At 40.2% G+C, this 14,378-nt stretch overlaps 1 protein-coding gene and 1 non-coding gene across 2 annotated transcripts in view; both read right to left on the bottom strand.

The window, feature by feature from the left end:
* The window catches only part of NHS (NHS actin remodeling regulator), a 350,958-nt gene that overhangs the window by 30,797 nt on the left and 305,783 nt on the right, over window positions 1–14,378 (bottom strand). The gene's annotated exons all lie outside the window — the stretch shown is intronic.
* On the bottom strand, window positions 10,404–10,476 carry TRNAR-UCU. The gene has a single exon. It is a non-coding gene; the product is annotated as a tRNA-Arg (tRNA).

The raw sequence follows: 14,378 nt of genomic DNA, 5'->3' as shown, positions 1-14,378 counted from the left end.
TTTCTTCCCCATCTCCTTCAGTGTGGTTAGGGATATTCACTTGTAATATAGTTAGGTTTATTTGTTACTGCGTGTTTTCCACTTTGGATTCTCCTTACATTCTGGCTGATGTTAATTATTTATTTACGGGGGGGGGCATGTGAAATATTACCCTAGGTTCTAAGGGTTAGAGCTCCCCAAAAATATACTCAGAGAAGTGTCACGCTGCCTTGACCCTGCTACCTCCTTCCCATCCCCCATTCTTTCTACCCCATTCCCACCTATGCCCTGTTGGTAAACCAATCTCATTAGCTTCTGGTTTATCTCTCCTATACAGTCAGTTCTGCTGTAACTCTTGTTTTGAAAAAGTGAATTTGTTCCAACGTGATTGATATCTTAGAGCACAAGTTGAGCTTAGTGTGAATTTTGCGTGTGTCAAGGCACAATTTCACATATGAGAAACTCGAGGTGAATGCAGAAACTGCACCCAGCTGACCTGAGCTGTGTAAAAACACACAAAATACACACACCTCAAACACCTCTGTGCCCCCTCGATTCACCCCGTGTCTTAGCAGCCACCCCTGTCCACATCTGCTATTACAGCCTGCCTTCTGATTTCAGGTACCCCTGCATCTACCCCGCCTCCTGATGCCCACTCCACAAGCAAACTTCAGGGCCTTTTTTAGGGAAAGTGACACATGTATTATGTATTTCTTAACCATTTCACATGTGTAAAATTGTGCTACTGTTTATTTATTAGGTTCCTATCTGTGTGTGTGTGTGTGTGTGTGTGTGTGTGTGTGTGTGACAGAAGCTTTTTGAGTGTTGTGCTCTGTTTTCTCTATAAACCCTTTGGTTTTTATTGTGCAGTTCTGCATAATGTAGAGATTTATAAGGATGGCTATGTTGTGCTATAGCAGAATTGACTATTTCTTTTACACAATAAGTGGATACCTGCATATTTTCATATATACCCTTCTTTGTAACATGAAGGGTAGCATACTATAGACACTCTTTTGGGCTTTACCTTTGTCACTTAAGAGTACGTCCTGGAAATCACTCCTTATTAGCTCATAAAAATCTTCCTCATTTTTTTAACAGCTGCATAGTACTACATTATGTGGATGTCCTATAGTTTATTCCATCACTGCATGTACATAACCACAGAAAAAGGGTTAAAATCACTAATGGATAAATACTTCCATCTGTGTATAGGCACCTTGGTTGTTTTCAATATCTCATAAACAATACTGCAATGAATAACCTTTTTGTATTATTGGAGGTGAAGGTTTGGTGGGATTGCTAGGGCAAAAAGTGAGTGCATATGTAGTTTTGTTAGATACTGCCAAATTCCCTTCCAGGTAGGTTGTCCAAAAAGTTTGAATTTCCACCAGCATTGTACGTGAGTACCTGTTTTTCCCGCAGTTGCACCAATAGAATGTTGTCATATTGTTTAATTTTTCCTAATCTAATAGGTGATAAATGGTATCTGTATTGTTTGCATTTCTCTAATTACGAGTGAGTTTGAACAATTTTCCCTAAGTTTAAGAAACATTTTAATGTTTTTTCTGGATTGTCTGTTCAGGCTTCTCCCCCCCGTCCCCATTTTTCTACCAGGTTTTTGCTCCTTTCTTGGTCCCTGAATTCTAAGAGGTATTTATCTATTAGGGATATTAGTCCTTTTATTTCTGTGGTATATGTTTTTCTTATTATTTTTTTAACATCTTTATTGGAGTATAATTGCTTTACAATGGTGTGTTAGTTTCTGCTTTATAACAAAGTGAATCAGTTATACATATACACATGTTCCCATATCTCTTCCCTCTTGCGTCTCCCTCCCTCCCACCCTCCCTATCCCACCCCTCTAGGTGGTCACAAAGCACCGAGCTGATCTCCCTGTGCTATGCGGCTGCTTCCCACTAGCTGTCTGTTCTACGTTTGGTGGTGTATATATGTCCATGCCACGCTCTCACTTTGTCACAGCCTACCCTTCCCCCTCCCCACATCCTCAAGTCCATTCTCTAGTAGGTCTGCGTCTCCATTCCCGTCTTACCCTGAGGTTCTTCATGACTTTTTTTTTTCTTAGATTCCATATATATGTGTTAGCATACAGTATTTGTTTTTCTGTTTCTGACTTACTTCACTCTATGTGACAGACTCTAGGTCCATCTACCTCACTACAAATAACTCAATTTTGTTTCTTTTTATGGCTGAGTAGTATTCCATTGTATATATGTGCCACATCTTCTTTATCCATTCATCCGATGATGGACACTTAGGTTGCTTCCATGTCCTGGCTATTGTAAATAGAGGTGCAATGAACATTTTGGTACATGACTCTTTTTGAATTATGGTTTTCTCAGGGTATATGCCCAGTAGTGGGATTGCTGGGTCGTATGGTAGTTCTGTTTTTAGTTTTGTAAGGAACCTCCATACTGTTCTCCATAGTGGCTGTATCAATTTACATTCCCACCAGCAGTGCAAGAGTGTTCCCTTTTCTCCACACCCTCTCCAGCGTTTATTGTTTCTAGATTTTTTGATGATGGCCATTCTGACCGGTGTGAGATGATATCTCATTGTAGTTTTGATTTGCATTTCTCTAATGATTAATGATGTTGAGCATTCTTTCATGTGTTTGTTGGCAATCTGTATATCTTCTTTGGAGAAATGTCTATTTAGGTCTTCTGCCCATTTTTGGATTGGGTTGTTTGTTTTTTTGTTATTGAGCTGCATGAGCTGCTACTAAATTTTGGAGATTAACCCTTTGTCATTTGCTTCATTTGCAAATACTTCCTCCCTTTCTGAGGGTTGTCTTTTGGTCTTGTTTATGGTTTTCCTTTGCTGTGCAAAAGCTTTGAAGTTTCATTAGGTCCCATTTGTTTATTTTTATTTCCATTTCTCTAGGAGGTGGGTCAAAAAGGATCTTGCTGTGATTTATGTCATAGAGTGTTCTGCCTGTGTTTTCCTTTAAGAGTTTGATAGTGTCTGGCCTTGCATTTAGGTCTTTAATCCATTTTGAGTTTATTATTGTGTATGGTGTTAGGGAGTGTTCTAATCTCATACTTTTACATGTACCTGTCTAGTTTTCCCAGCACCACTTACTGAAGAGGCTGTCTTTTCTCCACTGTATATTCTTGCCTCCTTTATCAAAGATAAGGTGACCATATGTGCGTGGGTTTATCTCTGGGCTTTCTATCCTGTTCCATTGATCTATATTTCTTTTTTTTTTGTGTGTGGTATGTGGGCCTCTCACTGTTGTGGGCTCTCCCGTTGTGGAGCACAGGCTCCGGATGCGCAGGCTCAGCGGCCATGGCTCACGGGCCTAGCCGCTCTGCGGCACGTGGGATCTTCCCGGACCGGGGCACAAACCCGTGTCCCCTGCATCGGCAGGCGGACTCTCAACCACTGCGCCACCAGGGAAGCCCTGATCTATATTTCTGTTTTTGTGCCAGTACCATACTGTCTTGATTACTGTAGCTTTGTAGTATAGTCTGAAGTCAGGGAGCCTGATTCCTCCAGCTCCATTTTTCGTTCTCAAGATTGCTTTGGCTATTCGGGGTCTTTTGTGTTTCCATACAAATTGTGAAATTTTTTGTCCTAGTTCTGTGAAAAATGCCCGTGGTAGTTTGATAGGGATTGCATTGAATCTGTAGTTTGCTTTGTGTAGTAGAGTCATTTTCACAATGTTGATTCTTCCAGTCCAAGAGCATGGTATATCTCTCCATCTATTTGTATCATCTTTAATTTCTTTCATCAGCATCTTATAATTTTCTGCATACAGGTCTTTTGTCTCCTTAGGTAGGTTTATTCCTATATATTTTATTCTTTTTGTTGCAGTGGCAAATGGGAGTGCTTTCCTAATTTCACTTTCAGATTTTTCATCATTAGTGTATAGGAATGCCAGAGATTTCTGTGCATTAATTTTGTATCCTGCAACTTTACCAAATTCATTGATTAGCTCTAGTAGTTTTCTGGTAGCATCTTTAGGATTCTCTATGTATAGTATCATGTCATCTGCAAACAGTGACAGCTTTGCTTCTTCTTTTCCGATTTGGATTCCTTTTATTTCTTTTTCTTCTCTGATTGCTGTGGCTGAAACTTCCAAAACTGTGTTGAATAAGAGTGGTGAGAGTGGGCAACCTTGTCTTGTTCCTGATCTTAGTGGAAATGCTTTCAGTTTTTCACCATTGAGGACGATGTTGGCTGTGGGTTTGTCATATATGGCCTTTAGTATGTTGAGGAAAGTTCCCTCTATGCCTACTTTCTGCAGGGTTTTTATCATAAGTGGGTGTTGAATTTTGTCGAAAGCTTTCTCTGCATCTATTGAGATGACCATATGGTTCTGTCCTTCAGTTTTTTAATATGGTGTATCACGTTGATTGATTTGCGTATACTGAAGAATCCTTGCATTCCTGGAATAAACCCCACTTGACCGTGGTGTATGATCCTTTTAATGTGCTGTTGGATTCTGTTTGCTAGTATTTTGTTGAGGATTTTTGCATCTATGTTCATCAGTGATATTGGCCTGTAGTTTTCTTTCTTTGTGACATCTTTGTCTGGTTTTGGTATCAGGATGATGGTGGCCTCGTAGAATGAGTTTGGGCGTGTTCCTCCCTCTGCTATATTTTGGAAGAGTTTGAGAAGGATAGGTGTTAGCTCTTCTCTAAATGTTTGATAGAATTCACCTGTGAAGCCATCTGGTCCTGGGCTTTTGTTTGTTGGAAGATTTTTTTTTTATTTGGTATGCGGACCTCTCACTGTTGTGGCCTCTCCCATTACGGAGCACAGGCTCCGGACGCGCAGGCTCAGTGGCCATGGCTCCCGGGCCCAGCCGCTCCGCGGCATGTGGGATCTTCCCAGACCGGGGCACAAACCCGTGTCCCCTGCATCGGCAGGCGGACTCTCAACCATTGTGCCACCAGGGAAGCCCTGTTGGAAGATTTTTAATCACAGTTTCAATTTCAGTGCTTGTGATTGGTCTGTTCGTATTTTCTGTTTCTTCCTGATTCAGTCTTTGTGTGGTATATGTTGCGCATATTTTCTCTCAGTTTTTAGTTGTCATTTGACTTTGTTAATGGTGTTTGAGCATGCAAAAGCATAGAATGTTCAAATTTATCAATATTCTCTTTTATTGCCTCTATTTTGAGTCAGAGTTAGAGAGCCATTTCCTAGACTGAGGTCAAAGAATAATTCACCCCTGTTTTCTTTCAGTACTTGTATGGTTGCATTTTTTAATGTTTAGGTCTCTGATCCCTTTGGAGTTTAATCTTGTGTATGGTGTGAAGTATGGCTCTAATTAAATGGTTCTCAACTGGGGGCGATTTTGTCCCCCCAGGGGACATGTAGCAGTGTCAGGAGACATTTTGGGTTGTCAAAACTAGGGGGAAGAATGCTCCTGACATCTAGTGGGTAGAGGCCAAGGATGCTGCTAAACATCCTGCAGTGCACAGGACAGCCTCCCACAGCAAAGAATGATCCGACTCAAAATGTCAATAGTGTCGAGGTTGAGAAACTCTTGATAAAATGTTTTTCTTCAACAAGTGGCTACCCAGTTGTTCCAGCATCATTAAAAAAAAAAAAAAAGCCACAACAGTGAAAGGCCCACGTACCGCAAACAATAAACAAAACAAAACAGAAAAACACCCCTCCATCTTTTTGACTCAGTGTTTAGAGATACCACAGTTACCAGATGTTTTCATATATACTTGGGTCCATTTCTGGCCTTTGTATTCTATCCTGCTGGTGTATTTGTGCCAGTACCACACGGTTGTAATTATAAAGGCTTTAAAAATACTTTAATATCTGTTAGGGCTAATCCCCCCTTATGGGTTTCCTTTTTCAGTGATTTTTCTGGCTATTTTTTTAAATTTAATAGACTATTTTTTTAATTGAATGAGTCTTAAAATACTATAGAGGTTTACAGTTTTCAAAAGTTTCATACACCTGATTTCATATAATCCCATAATAACCTTTTTTTTCCACCCACCTCTATATTACCCCTCCCCCTTCCCCTTTCCCCATGGTAACCACTAGTTTGATCTCTCTGTCTCGGAGTCTGCTTCTTTTTTTGTTTTATTCACTAGCTTGTTGTATTAATATTTTTTACATTCCACATATAAGTGATATCATACAGTATTTGTCCTTCTCTGTCTGCCTTATTTCACTTAGCCTTCCAAGTCCATCCACGTTGCTGCAAATAGCAAAATTTCATTTTTTTATGCCTAGTAGTATTCCATTATACATATATATGTACACCACATCTTCTTTATCCATTCTTCTGTTGATGACACTTAGGTTGCTTCCATATCTTGGCAGTTATAAATAATGCTGCTATGAATACTGGGGTGTGTGTATCTTTCTGAATTAGTGTTTATGGATTTTTTGGATATATACCCAGGAGTGGAATTGCTGGGTCATATGGTAGTTCTACTTTTAGTTTTTAGAGAAATCTCCATACTGCTTTTCCACAGAGGCTGCACCAATTTACATCCTCACCAACAGTGTATGAGGGTTTCCTTTTCTCCACACCCTCTCCTGCATTTATTATTTGTAGACTTTTTCATGATAGCATTCTTATTGGTGTGAGGTGATACCTCATTGTAGTTTTGACTTCCATTTCTCTAATAATTAGTGATGTTGAGCATCTTTTCATGTGCCTGTTGGCCTTCTGCATTTCCTCTTGGAAAAATGTCTATTCAGGTTTTCCGCCCATTTGGTCATCAGGTTGTTTGCTTTTTTGATGTTGAGTTGTATGAGCTGTTTATAGTTGTTAGATATTAACCCCTTATTGGTCATTATCATTTGCAAGTAATCATTTCCCATTCAGTAGGTTATCTTTTCATTTTGTTGATGGTTTCCTTTGCTGTGCAAAAGCTTTTAAGTTTAATTAGGTCCCATTTGTTTATTTTTGCTTTTGTTTCCTTTGCTTTAGGAGATGGATCAAAAAATATATTGCTGTGATTTATGTCAAAGACTGTTCTGCCTGTGTTTTCCTCTAGGAGTTTTATAGTATCTGGTCTTACATTTAGATCTTGAATCCATTTTGAGTTTATTTTTGTATATGATGTTAGAGAATGTTCTAATTTCATTTTTTTTTTTTTTTTTTTGCGGTACGTGGGCCTCTCACTGTTGTGGCCTCTCCCGTTGCGGAGCACAGGCTCTGCACGTGCAGGCTCAGCGGCCATGGCTCACGGGCCTAGCTGCTCCGCGGCATGTGGGATCTTCCCGGACCGGGGCACGAACCCGTGTCCGCTGCATCGGCAGGCGGACTATCAACCACTGCGCCACCAGGGAAGCCCCCTAATTTCATTCTTTTACATGTAGCTGTCCAGGTTTCTCAGCACCACTTACTGAAGAGACTGTCTTTTCTCCATTGTATATTTTTGCCTCCTTTGTCATAGACTAACTGATCATAAGTGTGTGGGTTTATTTCTGGGCTCTCTGTTCTGTTTCTTTGATCTATGTGTCTGTTTTTGTGCCAGTACCACATTGTTTTGATGACTGCAGCCTTGTAGTATAGTCTGAAGTCTGGGAGCATGGTTCCTCCAGCTCTGTTCTTCTTTCTCAAGATTGTTTTGACTATCCAGGGTCTTTTGTGTTTCCATATAAATTTTAAAATTATTTTTTCTAGTTTTTTGAAAAATGCCACTGGTATTTTGATAGGGATTGCAGTGAATCTGTAGATTGCCTTCAGTAGTATGGTCCTTTTAACAATATCACTTTTTCCAATCTAAACATGTTATATCTTTCCATCTGTTTGTGTTGTCTTCAGTTTCTTTCATCAGTGCCTTACAGTTTTCCAAGTACAGGTCTTCTACCTCCTTAGGTAGGTTTACTCCTAGTTATTTTATTCCTTTTGATGCAGTGGTAAGTGGGATTGTTTCCTTTATTTCTCTTTCTGATAGTTCGTTATTAGTGTATAGAAATGCAACAGATTTCTGTACTTCAATTTTGTACCGAATTCATCGATGAGCTCCAGTACTTCTCTGGTGGCATCCTTAGGATTTTCTGTGTAGAGTATCATGTCATCTGCAAACAGTGACAGTTTTACTTCTTCATTTCCAATTTGAATTCCTTCTTCTTGTCTGATTGCTATGGCTAGTATTTCCAAAACTATGTTGAATAAAAGTGGCAAGAGTGAACGTCCTTGTCTTGTTCCTTATCTTAGAGGAAATGCTTTCAGCTTTTCACCACTGAGTACGATGTTAGCTGTGGGTTTGTCATGTATGGCCTTTATTATGTTGAGTTATATTCCCTCTATGCCCACTTTCTGGAGAAGTTTTTTTTTTTTTTTTTATCATAAACGGATGTTGAACTTTATCAGAAGATTTTTCTGCATCTATTGGGACGATCATATGGTTTTTATTCTTCAATTTGTTAATGTAGTGTGTTACAATGATTGATTTGGAGATATTGAAAAATCCTTGCATCCCTCGGATAAATCCCACTTGATCATGGTGTATGATCTTTGTAATGTAGTGTTGGATTTGGTTTGCTAACATTTTATTGAGGATTTTTGCATCTATGTTCATCAGTGATATTGGCCTGTAATTTTCTTTTTTCGTGATATCTTTGTCTGGTTTTGGTATCAGGGTGATGCTGGCCTCATAGAATGAGTTGGGAAGTGCTCCTTCCCTTGCAGTTTTTTGGAATAGTTTGAGAAGCATGGGTCTTAACTCTTCTCTAAATGTTTGGTAGAGTTCACGTGGGAAGCCAACTGGTCCTAGACTTTTGTTTTTTGGGAGTTTTTAAATTACTGATTCAATTTCATTACTGGTAATTGGTCTGTTCATATTTTCTGTTCCTTCCTGGTTCAGTCTTGGGATAGTGTACCTTTCTAAGAGTTTGTCCATTTCTTCTAGGTTGTCCATTTTATTGGCATATAGCTGTTCATAGTAGTCTCTTATGATCCTTTGCATTTCTGTGGTGTTGATTGTAACTTCTCCTTTTTAATTTTGATTTTATTGATATGGGCCCTCTCCCGTTTTTTCTTGATGAGTCTGGCTAAAGGTTTGTCAATTTTGTTTGTCTTTTCAGAGAGCCAGCTTTCACTTTCATTGATCTTTTCTATTATTTTTTAGTCTCTGTTTCATTTATTTCTGCTCTGATGTTTATGATTTCTTTCCTGCTACTAACTTTGGGTTTTGTTTGTTCTTCTTTCTCTAGTTGCTTTAAGTGTAAGGTTAGCTTGTTTATTTGAGATTTTACTTGTTTCCTGAGGTAAGATTGTATTGCTATAAACTTCCTTCTTAGAACTGCTTTTGCTGTGTCCCTTAGGTTTTGGATCGTTGTGTTTTCATTGTCATTCGTCTCTACGTATTTATTTCCTCTTTGATTTCTTCAGTTAGCCATTGGTTGTTTAGTAGCATATTGTTTAGCCTCCATGTGTTTGTGTTTTTTGCAGTTTTTTTCTTGTAGTTGATACCTAGTCTCATAGCGTTTTGGTCAGAAAAGATGCTTGGTAAGATTTCAGTTTTCTTAAATTTACTAAGGCTTGTTTTGTGGCCTAGCGTGTGATCTATTCTGGAGCATGTTCTGTGTGCACTTGAAAAGAGTGTATTCTGCTGCTTTTGGATGGAATGCTCTGTATATCAATTAAGTTTGTCTGGTCTAACATGTCATTTAAGGCCAGTTTCCTTATTGATTTTCTGTCTGGCTGATCTGTCCATTGATGTGAGTGGGGTGTTAGTGTCCTCTACTGTCACTGTGTTACTGTCGATTTCTCCTTTTATGTTTGTAAATATTTGCTTTATATATTTAGGTGCTCCTATGTTGGGTGCATATATATTTACAATTGTTAGATCTTCTTGGATTGATCCCTTGATCATTATGTAGTGTCCTTTTTTGTAACGGCCTTTATTTTAAAGTCTATTTTGTGTGATATACTTATTGCTATGCTGACTTTCTTTTGATTTCCACTTGCATGGAATACCTTTTACATTCTTTTTACACAACTTTTAGTCTGTGTGTGTCTCTAGATCTGAAGTGATGCTCTTGTTGCAGCATATATACGGGTCTTGTTCTTGTATCCATTCAGCCACTCTGTGTCTTTTGGTTGGTTAATTTAGTCCATTTATATTTAAGGTAATTATTGATATATATGTTCTTATTGCCATTTTGTTGCTTTGGATTTGTTTTTATAGGTCTTCTTTTCTTCTTCTTTTGCGCTCTTCTCTTGTGATTTGATGGCTGTCTTTAGCATTATGTTTGGATTCTTTTTTTGTGTATATCTATTACAGATTTTTGGTTTGCAGATACCATGAGGTTTTTGTATAGCAGTCTATGTATGTGTGTGTGTGTGTGATTGTTTTAAGTTGCTTATCTCTTAATTTCAAATAAATTTTAAAGACCCTGCATTTGTATTCTCCTCCCCTCATGATTACTTTTTTTTTTTTCTTTTGGCCACAAGGCTTGTGGAATCTTAGCTCCCCAACCAGGGATCGAACCCGTGCCCCCTGCATTAGAAGTGCAGAGTCCTAACCACTAGACCACCAGGGAATTCCCACGATTACTATTTTTGATATCATATTTTATATGTAATTATCTTGTGTATCCCTTAACTGCTTATTGTGGATATAGATGATTTTATTACTTTTGTCTTTAACCTCCCTGCTAGCTTTGTGTGTGGATGATTGCCTACCTTTACTGTATGTTTGCCTTTACTGGTGAGCTGTTTCATTTTGTAATTTTCTTGTTTCTAATTGTGGCCTTTTCTTTTTTCACCTAGAGAAGTTCCTTTAACATTTGTTGTAAAGCTGGTTTGGTGGTGCTGAACTCTTTTTAGCTTGTCTGTAAAGCATTTGATCTCCATCAAATCTGAAGGAGAGCCTTGCTGGGTAGAGTATGCTTGGTTGTAGGTTTTTCTGTTTCATCACTTTGAGTATATTGTGCCATTCCCTCCTGGCCTGCAGAGTTTCTGCTTAAAAATCAGCTGATAGCCTTTTGGGAGTTCCCTCGTATGTTACTTGTTGTTTTTCCCTTGCTGCTTTTAATATTCTCTCTTTATCTTTAATTTTTGTCATTTTAATTACAATGTGTCTTGGTGTGTTCCTCTTTGGGTTCTACTGTATGGGACTCTGCGCTTCCTAGACTTAGGTGACTGTTTCCTTTCCCAGGTTAGGGAATTTTTCAGCTACTAGGTTTTCAAATATGTTCTCAGGCTCTTTTCCTCTCTCTTCTCCTGCTGGAACTTAATGTGAATTTTAGTATGCTTGATGTTGTCCCAGAGGTCTCTAAAACTGTCCTCATTTCTTTTTATTCTTTTTTCTTTTTTTCTGTTCAGTGGCAGTGATTTCCACTACTCTGTCTTCCAGCTCACTGATCTGTTCCTCAATATCATTTAGTCTACTATTGATTCCTTCTGGTGTATTTTTCATTTCAGTTATTCTTCATCTCTGTTTTGTTGTTCTTTATATTTTCTAACTCTTTGTTGAAAAGTTCTAACTTGTTTTATGCATCCATTCTTATCCCGAGTTCTTTAATCATCTTTACAATCATTACTCTGAATTCTTTCTCAGGTAGAATGCCTATCTCCACTTCCCTTAGTTCTTTCTGGGGTTTCTTCTTGTTCCTTCATCTGGAACATGTTCCTCTGCCACCTCATTTTGTTTAAGTTGCTGTTGGTATTTTTAGGTATGTAGTAGGTTAGTTATGTTTCTCAACCTTGGAGAAGTGGCCTTCTGTAGGACAAGTCCTATGCATCCCTGCAGCACACTCCCCTCTCGTCACCCAAGCTACATGCTCTAGGGATTCCCCCTAAGAGGGCTGCGTGGGTCCTTCTGTTGTGTTGGGCTGACTGTCTGGGTAGTCTGGTAGGCTTGGTCGGCCTCTAGTGTGATTGGTTGCCAGGCCCTGCCTTGTGTGGATGCTGCTGGTTGGTGGGCCTGGTCATGAGGTGGCTGACTGCAGAACCCCAGGGGGCCCTGGGGCTAGTGCTGGCTCACTGGTGGGAGGAATCAGGGTCCAGAAGACTCAGGGGCTATTCTCCCCCGCCAGTGGTGGGTGAAGCCAGGTCCTGGGGTTAGTGCTGGACTACTGGTAGGCAGAGCCTGGTCCTGGAGACTGGCTGCAGGGTCCAGGGATCCCAGAGTGCTGTCAGATCACTGATGGGTAGGAGGGGCCAGTTCCTGACACAATTGGGTATGAGGTTTGGGGTGTCCCAAAACTTGTGTTGGCCTGCTAGTGGGCAGGGCCGGGGCCCAGCTTGTCCCAGGGTGGGGTCTGGCCTGCTTTTGGCTGGCTGGGTCTGCAGGCTGTGGGATTGTGGGTTTCTGGCATCTGGTATCTGCCCCCTGGTGGGTGAGGCTGGTCTAGTGGCTAGTGCAGGCTTCCTGGAGGGGAAGGCCAGTGCCTGCCAGCTGGTGGGCGGAGCTGGGTCTTGGCCCTCTGGTGGGCAGGGCCATGTCTAGAGGTGGCTGTGAGCTCAGGAAGTCTTTAGGCAGCCTATCTGCTGATGGGTGGGGCTGTGTCCCCACCCAGTTAGTTATTTGGCTTGAGCTGTCCCAGCACTGGTACCTACAGGCAGTTGGGTGGGGCCAGGTCTTGGTGCTAATGAGCTAATGGCACCCACCAGCACTGGCTTCCATGGGGTAGAAAAAGCTCCCAAATATGGCTGCTGCCAGTGTCTATGTCCCCAGGGTGAGCCACAGCTGCCCCCCACCTCTTTGGGAGACTCTTCAAGACCAGCAGGTAGTTCTGGCCCTGGCTCCTATGAAGTTACTGCTTTTGCCCTGGGTCCTGGTGCACATGAGGTTTTGTGTGTGCCCTTTAAAAGTGGTGTCGGGACTTCCCTGGTGGCGCAGTGGATACGACTCCGTGCTGCCAATGCAGGTGGCCTGGGTTCGATCCCGGGTCAGGGAACTAGATCCCACATGCATGCTGCAACTAAGAGTTCTCATGCCACAACTACGGAGCCCGTGTGCCGCAACTAAGGAGCCCGCTTGCCGCAACTAAGACCTGGTGCAATCAGATAAATAAAGTGAAGTCTCTATTTTCTGCAGCCCTTTGGGACTCCTGGAATTAAACCCCATTGGCCTTCAAAGCCAAGTGCTTTGGCGGCTCATCTTCCCAGAGCATTGCAGGACCCCTGGGCTGGGGAGCCTGATATGGGGCTCAGAACTCTCCTGTGGGAGAACCCCTGCAATATAATTATTCTCTAGTTTGTGGGTCACTCATCTGGGGGTATGGGACTTGATTATATGAGAAGTCTGCCCCTCCTGCCCATCTTGTTGTGGTTCCTTCTTTATGTCTTAGTTGTTAAAGGTCTTTTCGGATAGGTTTTGGTCTTTTTCATAGATGGTTCTGCAGATAGCTGTGGTTTGGGTGTGCTTGTGAGAGGAGGTGAGCTCAGGGTCTTCCTACTCTGCCATCTTGGCCCAAATTCCCTTTGGCTGTTCTTGTATGTTTATTTCTCCATAAGAACTTTAGTATCAATGGGTCAAACTCCATTTTTAAAAAAGCTTATTGGTAATTTTTATTGGGATTGTGTTAAACTTATAAATTTATTTAGAACTGACTTGTTTATAGTGCTGAATCATTCTATCCAAGAACAAGGGGTATCCTTCCACTTGAGAAAGTATAATTTTGTGTCTTCTAGGAATGCTTTCAAATTTCCTAATATAGGTTTTGCACATTTGTGATAAATTAATTCCTGAGTATTTAACCTTCTTTGTTATTGCTGTAAATGGAGTTTTCTGTAACACTAGGTCTTCTAATTGTCTATCCTTTGTGTAAGTGAAGGATATTGATTTTTGTGTTTTTATCCTGCTACTTATTGAATTCTTTTATTGTTTAAATTAGTTTTATAATTGATTCTCTAGAATTTTCCTGGCATAGTATCACATCATTTGCAACTCGATACAGGTTTACTCCTTCTTTACCAATTCTTATGCCTGTAATTGATTTATTTTGTCCAACTGCATTGATTAATCCCTCTAATATAATGCTCATTACTAGCAGATAATGAGTATCCTTGCCTTGTTTCTCATTTTCATGGAAATGCCTCTAATGTTTCCCCATTAAGTTAGATACTGGCTTTAGGACTAAGGCATATATATTTTATCCTGTTAATGAAGTACCATTGAATTCCTATTTTCTCAAGTCTTTTTATAAAGAATAGGTCTTGAATTTTATTTAAGGCCTTTCCAGCATCTATGGAAGTAATCATATGGATTTTCCCCCTTTAGATCTATTAATATAGTATATGATACTAATAGATTTCCTAATATTGAACCAACCTTCCATTCCTGGAATAAATCCCATTTAGTCATGGTATATTAATTTCTCAGTATGATATTGTATTCTGTTTGCTCACATTTAATTTAGCATTTTTGCATCAATAATCATGAGTTGATATTGGTCTGTCCTCCCTCCCTCCCTCCCTCCCTCCCTCCCCTCCCACA

Source organism: Monodon monoceros, unplaced genomic scaffold, assembly GCF_005190385.1.
Source record: "Monodon monoceros isolate NGI ecotype Baffin Bay Population unplaced genomic scaffold, NGI_Narwhal_1 Super_Scaffold_22, whole genome shotgun sequence".
Classification (NCBI taxonomy): Eukaryota; Metazoa; Chordata; class Mammalia; order Artiodactyla; family Monodontidae; genus Monodon; species Monodon monoceros.
The sequence above is the reverse complement of the archived record's forward strand: the minus strand, read 5'-3'. Positions and strand labels throughout refer to the sequence as shown.